The sequence below is a fragment of the Odontesthes bonariensis genome, chromosome 8 (assembly GCF_027942865.1).
Source record: "Odontesthes bonariensis isolate fOdoBon6 chromosome 8, fOdoBon6.hap1, whole genome shotgun sequence".
Classification (NCBI taxonomy): Eukaryota; Metazoa; Chordata; class Actinopteri; order Atheriniformes; family Atherinopsidae; genus Odontesthes; species Odontesthes bonariensis.
In genome coordinates, this window is record NC_134513.1 from 29,894,917 (window position 1) to 29,904,771 (window position 9,855).

Below are 9,855 nucleotides of genomic sequence, written 5' to 3' on the forward strand. Positions count from 1 at the left end.
TGCCCCGTGTGAGAGTTGAACTCACGACCTTCAGATTATGAGACTGACGCGCTGCCTACTGCGCCAACGAGGCTTGAAAGTCAAAAATATGCATGCATTGTCAGCCTAGGCTCACGTTCCCACACCCATTCATTGGTCCTGCAGACTTTGCTAAAGGTATGTGATGACATGGCCTGTTGAGCACGTACCTACTTGTTCAAAAGACCTGGGGCCTCATGTACAAAGCGTGCATACGCACAAAATAGTGGCGTACGCACCTTTTCACGTCAACGATCAGATGTATCAAGAACGAAATGACCGTGGAAATGTGCGGTGCCTCACGGCAGCTTCAGGGCTGGCGTACGCACGTTTCTGCAGCTGTTGATTCTTTGGCGACACCTAAGGTGATGTTGGGAAACTGTTATAATAAATAAATGTGAAAACAATTAGTCCTCAGACAGTGATGTGCACATTTGAGAAACATGAACAATTAACACTGATTAACAATTCAATTGCAATTACACGAGTGGATATAAAATCATGCGCAAAGTGGTGCAATGCATACCATAAAAAACAATGGCTGCTTTGGCATTACTCGAGGACCTGGCAAATGGTGCAATAAGGAGAGAGCGTGTCTTTAAAGACAGAGAGGACCTGCTGTTACATGAGGACAACTGGCTCATCAGCCGTTTCAGGTTCCCGAGGGCAATCATCCTCGAACTATGCGCAGAGCTCCGGCCGGAGTTGGAGCGCAACACAGCAAGGAGCCATGCACTGCCTGTGCCCATACAGGTGATGACCACCTTGGGGTTTCTGGCAACTGGGGCATTCCAGAGGGAGCTGGCCGACCGATCGGGACTGTGCCAGTCAACCCTGAGCCGAGCCATGCCAGCAGTGTGGGACGGAATCATCCGTATATCAGCCAGGTATATTAAATTCCCATACAATGCAGTTGAACAGGCCAACATTAAAGCGTAATTTGCAGCGAGAGCCGGTTTTCCAAATGTAATCGGAGCTGTCGACTGCACACATGTTGCTATAAAAGCGCCATCGCACGATGAATTTGTCTACGTAAACAGGAAGCAATATCATTCAATAAATGTACAAATCATATGTGATGCGCAAATGCAATTGACAAACATTGTGGCGAGGTGGCCTGGTTCAACGCACGACTCATACATTTTGAGTAACAGCATTGTTGGGGACAGACTACAAGGTGGCACTGTGCGCGATGGGTGGCTACTTGGTAAGTACCTTTATTCCTGTAAATTTTGTCCGACTATTATTCCCCGTGACGTGCATTGAGCATGTGCGCCTCTAATTTATATCCAGTCTTCACAGCATCAGTACTAATCGTTGGTTAAGGTTAATTTTTTTGGTGTGTGTGGTTAAACTACAGCGCAAGATCGTGACTCCTGATCATCTGTGTCACAGTGCAAAGTCTGTGCACAGCACTTATGTTAATAACCCCGTGCGTAAAAGCAGCCTCACCTTTTCCCCGGCGCACTTATGCGCAAAAATAGTATGTGATCCATATGCAAGTAGAATAACGAATGGAATCTGTATATTCAGTCAACTTTGTCTACTTTCAATTGACCCAGGTGACCGTGGGTATCCACTCAAAACCTGGCTGATGACCCCTCTCACCAACCCTCAGACCGACCAAGAGCGGAGGTACAATGACCTCCATTCCCGCAGTAGGTCAGTCGTTGAGAGGGCTATTGGTCTGCTGAAGGGACGGTGGCGTTGCCTGGACAGGACTGGGGGTATGCTGCTTTACAGTCCTGAGAAGGTGTGCCGCATTGTGATGGCGTGCGATGTCCTCCACAATGTGGCACACCATACCACTGCCAGAGCAGCATATCCCCCCACCAGACGAACCAGAAGATGGGCCCATTAATGTGTGTCCTACCCAGGAGGCCATTCGGGCCCGACAACATTTGATTGAAACTATGTAAAAGAGGCAACGCAAAATTCACTACTTCGACAATGATTTTATTGATTTCCCCCATGTCTGTGAGGACGCCAATGAGTCGATCTAAACGATCATTTATGCCGCCTATTGCCCTCACAATCTCCTCTTGTGATTCAAGGACAGCACGGGTGAGGACGCGACCGGTCGGGAGGACTGCAGCAGCTGGTGGTGGTTGTGCTGTACTGGCGACGGAGACGCTGGGCACGTCAGATGAGCCACTGGAGCCTGTGGCACATGGCTGCAACTCCGTGTCCTCTCCTGTTCCAAAAAATAAATTGAGTAATCAAACATGAGTTCAAGTCTTTGATATGAGGGAATGCTTGAATTTAACAGATTTCCAACCTCATGCAGCATTTACAGATGAACCTGGACAGGCTACTGTATAAATACATTTTTTTGTAAAGTTGAAATATACTGAAATATACAGGTATTTACCTTGGGGGTTATCGGAGTCACCCACATGTGCTCCGACCACCCCTGAGACAGCAGTGTCACCCATAATTGCGCCGACGCGCTGTTCGAACACGGTGGGCACCTCCACTCCTGGCCCTCCACCTGTTTTGGCCACACTTCGGCGGTGGACAGCCAGTCTCCTCTTAACATCCACCTTTATGTCGGACCACTTTTTTTTTATCTCTGCAGGTGTGCGGCTCTCAGACCCCACAGCATTCACCGCCTGGCACACGCTCTCCCACCCACTCCTCTTCCGTCTGCTGCTTATGCCGGATGAGAGCGTGCCAAACAGTACATTTTTGCGCGCCTCCACTTTGGACAGTAGCACTTCCAATTCACTTTCAGTATAGTTTTTTTTTTTCCCGTCTTACTCATGCTTATTTTCTTTGTTTTCTGATGTGCAGAGAGGGTAATCGCAGGTGCAGGGCTCATTTAAATATGATTTGCGTATTTAAGTAGGGGCGTGGACAGGGAGGAGTTGGGTGCTCCCACATGTGCGCTCAATTCCACGTTGATTGGGATGTACAAACGAAATGTGCTTGGATTGATGCGTGCGCACAGATTCGTACATCCGACGTTGGAGGTCATTTTGGTTTGGCCGTACGCCAAGTTTCAGTAGGAAATCCACGCAAGTCTTTGTACATGAGGCCCCTGTTGTCTGGACTTGAGGTTAAACAATCAACTCACAAGTTTCTTTATCTAGCTTTCATTCTCATTTTGAAAGTTTATGGAAAGTTGCGAAAGAGATAGTCTCACGTGGGATAAACTTGACTGAATTGTCCCATGTCAGTCTATGTCAAGACAAGGAGAGTCTGCAAAGGTGCTTTTGTCACACAGCGTATTCTATTATGTCAGCGTGATGAACTTCCTATCCTTTGTCATGGGTCTTGGCCAGGGTGCAACTTGCTTTTCTAAAAGAGAGATGGTTCGAATGCCCGTAAGTTGCGTTTGACACTTTCCACACTTTGTAGTGAGTGAGCTTCCGAGTGGGCTTTCTGCAGCAGAGAGCAATCGGAGCCACTTGTGCCCAGCAAGTTTCCAGCTGTAACTGAGGTGAAGTGCTATAAAGACCCCATCAAATCAACTGCCCCGTGTGAGGGTTGAACTCACGACCTTCAGATTATGAGACTGACGCGCTGCCTACTGCGCCAACGAGGCCTGCAAAACAGAAATATGCATGTATTGTCACCCTAGGCTCACTTTCCCACACCCATTCATTGGTCCTGCAGACTTTGCTAAAGGTATGTGATGCCCACTTGCCCAGCTCACATGGATTGCATGGCAATCAAATAAGTGGATGGTAGGAAATAAGATCTTCTAATCTGTAGCCCCCTGTGACACCTATGGGGGGCGAGAACGGCAAAACCGAAGAAAAATGTGTCTGACATGACAAGTTTAAGTAGATAATAAAGGAAGCAGAAACTGAAAGGCGACAAATATCTGATTGCAAGGCATCTCTAACGCTAACGCTCTAACGGGGTAGAGTAAATAACTTGTGATTTCAATCAACCGAAGTTTCGGAGTTTCGGAGGGAAATTAATGTGTATTAATCGTCAGCAATGGAACATTATTTCATATTGCACCATGGATGTGGATCTGCGAGTGAGGAGAGCTGCTATTGTGCTGCTGCAGCGACACAGGAGATCTCCTTCTCGCTGCATCACCTGTCCCTGCACCTTTTCTCTGATTTGAAAATGAAACATGAACAAGACACCTTGTGAAAACATGGCCATGGGTGTGATTTGGTTCCTTTGTTGAAATGAATGCCTATCACAATTATTGATAACGTTTAATCCACTACTCCACCTCTGCCCATGAAAGAATTTGATGCACTGGATTGAACCTCTATTCCTTGATGGTCATTACTTTACTGCAAAAGTGGAGATGCTCACAATTGCCTGATGTTTTAGGTGTTTTTATTCGCCTACAATCGTTTTAGCACAGCCATTCTGGCCACTGCTGCTGTTCATTTTGCCCGCAATAGCAATGACATGAGCAATACCCGAAATGTTCAGTGGTGAATAAACAAAGGGAAAAAAAAATACATGATCTACTGTCATTGGGTAGCGCACTACGTCTGCTGTGGCAAATTTGCATAAACTTCGAGCGAGCCCAACTTTTTGAGGTGCCGCAGGTCCCCAGCTCGCTGTGCCAGAATCCCAGCATGCTTTGCGAGCACGGCGACAACGATCGGCCGGATTTCATTGAAAATTAACTGAATGCGTTGGATACGGCTTGCGTTGACGGAACAATGGACGACTAGCGTAAAAGAGCGATGGTATTACCCAGTACATCTTTTGATTTGCTACCCAACCTACAACCTGTAGCTCACCGGTAGATTTGTTGGTGCACACACTCGCCCCTGGGTGGGCCCGAACCACCAACCTTTCAGTTAACAGCCGAACCCGCTGGCCGCTTGCGCCACAGAGACTTGCTGTAGTTACCTGTGGGCGTGGCCTCGATCATTACCACCTCTCACCCCATCATCAGAGTGTGTGTTCGATTTCTTTATGTTTGTCATAAGGTTGATATCTGCTGAGTAGGTAACAAGTAAAGTAGCACACAACAAGTAGTCAATAACTTCCTGGTCTGACTTGTTAAAGAAAGAGGTTTGATGTCAAATTTTTTCCCAGGTTCCCTCATTAGGTCTCTCAGGCTTTTTGAAATTTTTTTTGTTTTGTGTGTGACTTTCATAGCAATATGACAAAAAGGTTCTTTTTTAACTTTGCTTGTGCAATTTTGACAAAAGACAGAGGAGCCTCCAGGTTGAGTCATGCATTACACTGCACTTAAAGGGGAACTCCGGGGCATTTGAAGCGCAATCCCATTGCTAGAGGTTGTCAAATACTGATAGTAGGACACACACAGGTGCAAATCGGCGCTCCCTGTGCGGAGATTGCGCTGTTTGCGCAGCCTGTCATGCGAGGCTAATACGTGGTGGCTCAGTGCTAACCCTTCCACGTAAAACAACAACTTGCACACTGCAGAAACGTCACACCACTTTATAAACCATCCGACAATAAAGTCACAAGCCTTACCATCAAAACCATATGCATGGTTCTCACATTACTGGCATGGGGACGTTACAAAACAACTTTATAAACAGCATGTCACTTACCTGTTGTTTGTATGCTCGCGCATGTGAAAGCCCAAAAGAGTCAATGGACGATACTCCCAAATACAAAGCAATTATCTTCTCTAGAAAAACTGCGTTCAAGTATTTAAAACATTACAACAATACATGCCCAGTAATATTGTTGTCACCCTTGGAGAAATATTTTGCCAAGGAGCGTGTATAATGCGTAAGGAGAGCGTTTTGGCAGCAGAATGTTTGCGTTAACTCACGTAATATGCATACGTCTGAGCATCCCTGGGTGGGCTTGAACCACCAACCTTTCGGTTAACAGCCAATCGCACTAACCAATTGCGCCACAGAGACTGTGTCTGGCTTTTCTTGGCAGTGGGCGTGGTGTCTAGCTTGACTGCCCCCTCATGTCGGAAGATACAAGCGTTCTGTATTTTTGCGTGATGAGACTTGAGTGAACTGCTGCTGATCTATGTCAAACTTGAACCGAAAAGTAGGAGGTGCTATACAGCAAGATTACCAGTTACAATACAATTGTAATATCTCTCATAAAAACAACTGTCTACTACTGTAGACAACAAAGTATATGCTATATTCTACATGAATTTTTATGAATTTGTATGTTGTAGAGTTGTGAATTTATTTTATCAATGGAGAATTTGAGCAGCCTTGCTTTGTTGTCTACAGTAGTAGATGAACCCTCATCTTACTTTGAAGCTCCCAGATCAAGGAAGCGACGTCGACGCAGCTTTAGCAGCAGAGAAGCTATTATGCTTGTGTTGATAATAATAAACTCCTGGACTATGTACAAACTTCCAAATGCATCGTTTTGTGAGTACAGACCATATTTGTGCTACTGTAGAAGTTTTGTGTCATGGCATGTGATTTTAGTGTGGTAATTTTGGAGATACTGCCAGAGTCCGTCAGCGCTTGTACTAAGCTATCAGGAATAACTCAGTCACTCGGCTGATGTTCAGCCAATATCGGAAAAACTTCGGATGGGCTACTTGGCTGGATGTCACGGTTCAAATGACCCTAGGGTGAATATACTCTGAACCATCACTTTAAGTCATCGGTTCTCGGCGTCTTCCTCGGTGGCTCAGCCATGACCCAAACGCTTTCACCGCTCGCAAATGACTGCTAATAAGCTACAAAACTACAACTAGCAGACAGTACCTAGCTAAGTGCCGTAAACACAAACGACTCTTCTCGCGCATCGCGAGACTTCAGAAGTGGGTCGGTCCTGCAGAAGTTACATATGGGATTCTCAGCATACAGACCCCTGTTGGGAGCGAGACAGACTTCATTCGCTTACTATTGACTTGGTTAACCATTGGTAAACTCCTGAAGGCTATAAATTTAGGTGAAAATGCTACCTAGTGCCCCTTTAATACAGTTTACCTTTCATTCTGCCTAGCCAAAGGGATTTAGGAAAAGTCATAAATGATTAAACTGCTAGTCATACCCATCCAGTTGTTCCACTTGTCGACTCCATATTGATCGTCCAAAGCCTCTGTCTTGGACTGCGAGGCACTGCCATTGCCCTGTGCCTTGCAAACTGCCATCTGGTGGATGCTCCGTGATTAGAGGGCTGTGCCGCTGTTCACATTCAAATCAGCATGCATTTGTTTGTGCAACTCGCAGCACGGTACGAATGTGTCAAAATTACGCCATGGACACGAGAGCAAACAATGGATCCACAAATGCAAAAAATGGATCCACAAATGCAAACTGCCAGACTGCACACACAAAGTCAAGCATATTTATTTTAAAATCTCGAAAATATATTTACAAATGTATGTATATTTATATACATATATACATTTATTTGTGTGTCACATTTTTGTATTTACATTAAATATATATACATTTTTAAATTCGTTCATATTTATATTCATTTTTACTCACATATATCTCGATCACATTTTTATATTAATTATATATACATTTATAAAATCGTTCATATTTATATACATTTTTTTTACCCAAAATTTCCCCCATACCAGATCGCCAAATGCCCCAAGTCCGCGGACAAAAACATTTTGTACGACAATAGACCATGAAATTTCTCTTTTTCCGTATCATTCGTGGATGCCCATGTCATTTAATGACAAATGGCATTACTCTTTGCAGCTCAAAATGTTATTAAGCACCGTGTTACACATCAAAGTATCAGAAAAACTTGATCATTCTTTTAGTTTTTAAAAGCCACAATGGTCCTAGAGCTGCTGGAAAGAGTTAAGCGAGCCCTTCTCTAAAGAGAAGTAGTAAATCTGCTGGCTGTAAAGTGTTATTTCAAATCAAGTGGTGCGCATAGGATGACTCCTTACAAACCAACGTCCTATTGAATTTGTGACAGGGCTCGATTAAATTGACATTCTAGTCATGTCATTGGAAAACAACAGCAGAAATGTCTTTGGTTTACGCTACTCACAGTGCCAAAACCTGGTTCCCTCATTCCCTGACCGGGAATTGAACCAGGGCCGAGGCGGTGAGAGCGCCGAATCCTAGCCACTAGACCATCAGGGACCCGAAAGCAGTGCACATGGTACAGGTTGCAAGACTGTGGTAAACTCATTCCTGACTGGCAAATTAATTGGGATAGTGCATTGTACTGAAGTTGTGAACATTTTAGCCTTAGATGAAAGCAATTGTGCGCATTTGGAGAATGAATCCAAGCAAGCACAAGTTTCACGCTTTAGACTTCTCTCTTATTTCAGGGAGAAATAGAAAGATTCCTGAGTAAGAGTGAGTGTGTCATAGCCCTGCAAGAAAAACAGTTGATAGATGACTAAATAATGGTCTGTCAGGGCATTGGTGGTATAGTGGAGAGAATAGCTGCTTGCCAAGCAGTTGACCCGGGTTCGATTCCCGGCCAGTGCATTCTCTGCTCCTTGTATAATCATCTCTCAAATGTATCTTGCTATCTCTACCTCTGCTCAGACAATGGGTGGCTTGTAGAGAAAACACAGTCTCAAGCTAATGCACTCTAGCAACTCTTCAACCAAGGAAGCATTTCTTGCTATGACTCTTCAGTTAAAGTGATGGTCTGTTTTCTCATGTGCATTCTAAGTTCCTCCTCTACAAAGCAAGTGGGGAAGATTAGATTCCACAGTGCCGTACGACAAAAAACGGGCCTCCCTCAAACTCAATCCAAGACGGACGGACGGACGGACGGCCAGCACCTGCCAGATCACCAAATACTCCAAGTCCGCGGACAAAAACATTTTGTCCGACAATAGACCATGAAATTTCTCTTTTTCCGTATCATTCGTGGATGCCCATGTCATTTAATGACAAATAGCATTTGTCTTTGCTGCTCAAAATGTTATTAAGCACCGTGTTACACATCAAAGTATCAGAAAAACTTGATCATTCTTTTAGTATTTAAAAGCCACAACGGTCCTAGAGCTGCTGGAAAGAGTTAAGCGAGCCCTTCTCTAAAGAGAAGTAGTAAATCTGCTGGCTGTAAAGTGTTATTTCAAATCAAGTGGTGCGCATAGGATGACTCGTTACAAACCAACGTCCTATTGAATTTGTGACAGGGCTCGATTAAATTGAAATTCTTGTCATGTCATTGGAAAACAACAGCAGTAATGTCTTTGATTTACGCTACTCACAGTGCCAAAACCTGGTTCCCTCATTCCCTGACCGGGAATCGAACCCAGGCCGCGGCGGTGAGAGCGCCGAATCCTAGCCACTAGACCATCAGGGACCCGAGAGCAGTGCACACGGTACAGGTTGCAAGACTGTGGTAAACTCATTCCTGACTGGCAAATTAATTGGCATAGTGCATTGTACTGATGTTGTGAACATTTTAGCCTTAGATGAAAGCAATTGTGCGTATCTGGAGAATGAATCCAAGCAAGCACAATTTTCACGCTTTAGACTTCTCTCTTATTTCAGGGAGAAATAGAAAGATTCCTGAGTAAGAGTGAGTGTGTCATAGCCCTGCAAGAAAAACAGTTGATAGATGACTAAATAATGGTCTGTCAGGGCATTGGTGGTATAGTGGAGAGAATAGCTGCTTGCCAAGCAGTTGACCCGGGTTCGATTCCCGGCCAATGCATTCTCTGCTCCTTGTATAATCAGCTTTCAAATGTACCTTGCTATCTCCACCTCTGTTCAGACAATGGGTGGCTTGTAGGGAAAACACAGTCTCAAGCTAATGCACTCTAGCAACTCTTCAACCAAGGAAGCATTTCTTGCTATGACTCTTCAGTTAAAGTGATGGTCTGTTTTCTCATGTGCATTCTAAGTTCCTCCTCTACAAAGCAAGTGGGGAAGATTAGATTCCACAGTGCCATACGACACAAAAAACGGGCCTCCCTCAAACTCGATCCAAGACGGAAGGACCAACGGA

At 44.8% G+C, this 9,855-nt stretch overlaps 5 non-coding genes across 5 annotated transcripts; 2 read left to right on the forward strand and 3 right to left on the reverse strand.

Moving 5' to 3' along the window:
- On the reverse strand, positions 1-73 carry trnam-cau (transfer RNA methionine (anticodon CAU)). The gene has a single exon. It is a non-coding gene; the product is annotated as a tRNA-Met (tRNA).
- A 3,419-nt stretch (positions 74-3,492) lies between these two features.
- trnam-cau (transfer RNA methionine (anticodon CAU)) lies at positions 3,493-3,565 on the reverse strand. Its single transcript has one exon. It is a non-coding gene; the product is annotated as a tRNA-Met (tRNA).
- A 4,738-nt stretch (positions 3,566-8,303) lies between these two features.
- On the forward strand, positions 8,304-8,375 carry trnag-gcc (transfer RNA glycine (anticodon GCC)). Its single transcript has one exon. It is a non-coding gene; the product is annotated as a tRNA-Gly (tRNA).
- A 760-nt stretch (positions 8,376-9,135) lies between these two features.
- Positions 9,136-9,207, reverse strand: trnae-cuc (transfer RNA glutamic acid (anticodon CUC)). Its single transcript has one exon. It is a non-coding gene; the product is annotated as a tRNA-Glu (tRNA).
- Positions 9,208-9,489: 282 nt separating this feature from the next.
- Positions 9,490-9,561, forward strand: trnag-gcc (transfer RNA glycine (anticodon GCC)). Its single transcript has one exon. It is a non-coding gene; the product is annotated as a tRNA-Gly (tRNA).
- The last annotated feature ends 294 nt before the right edge of the window (positions 9,562-9,855 follow it).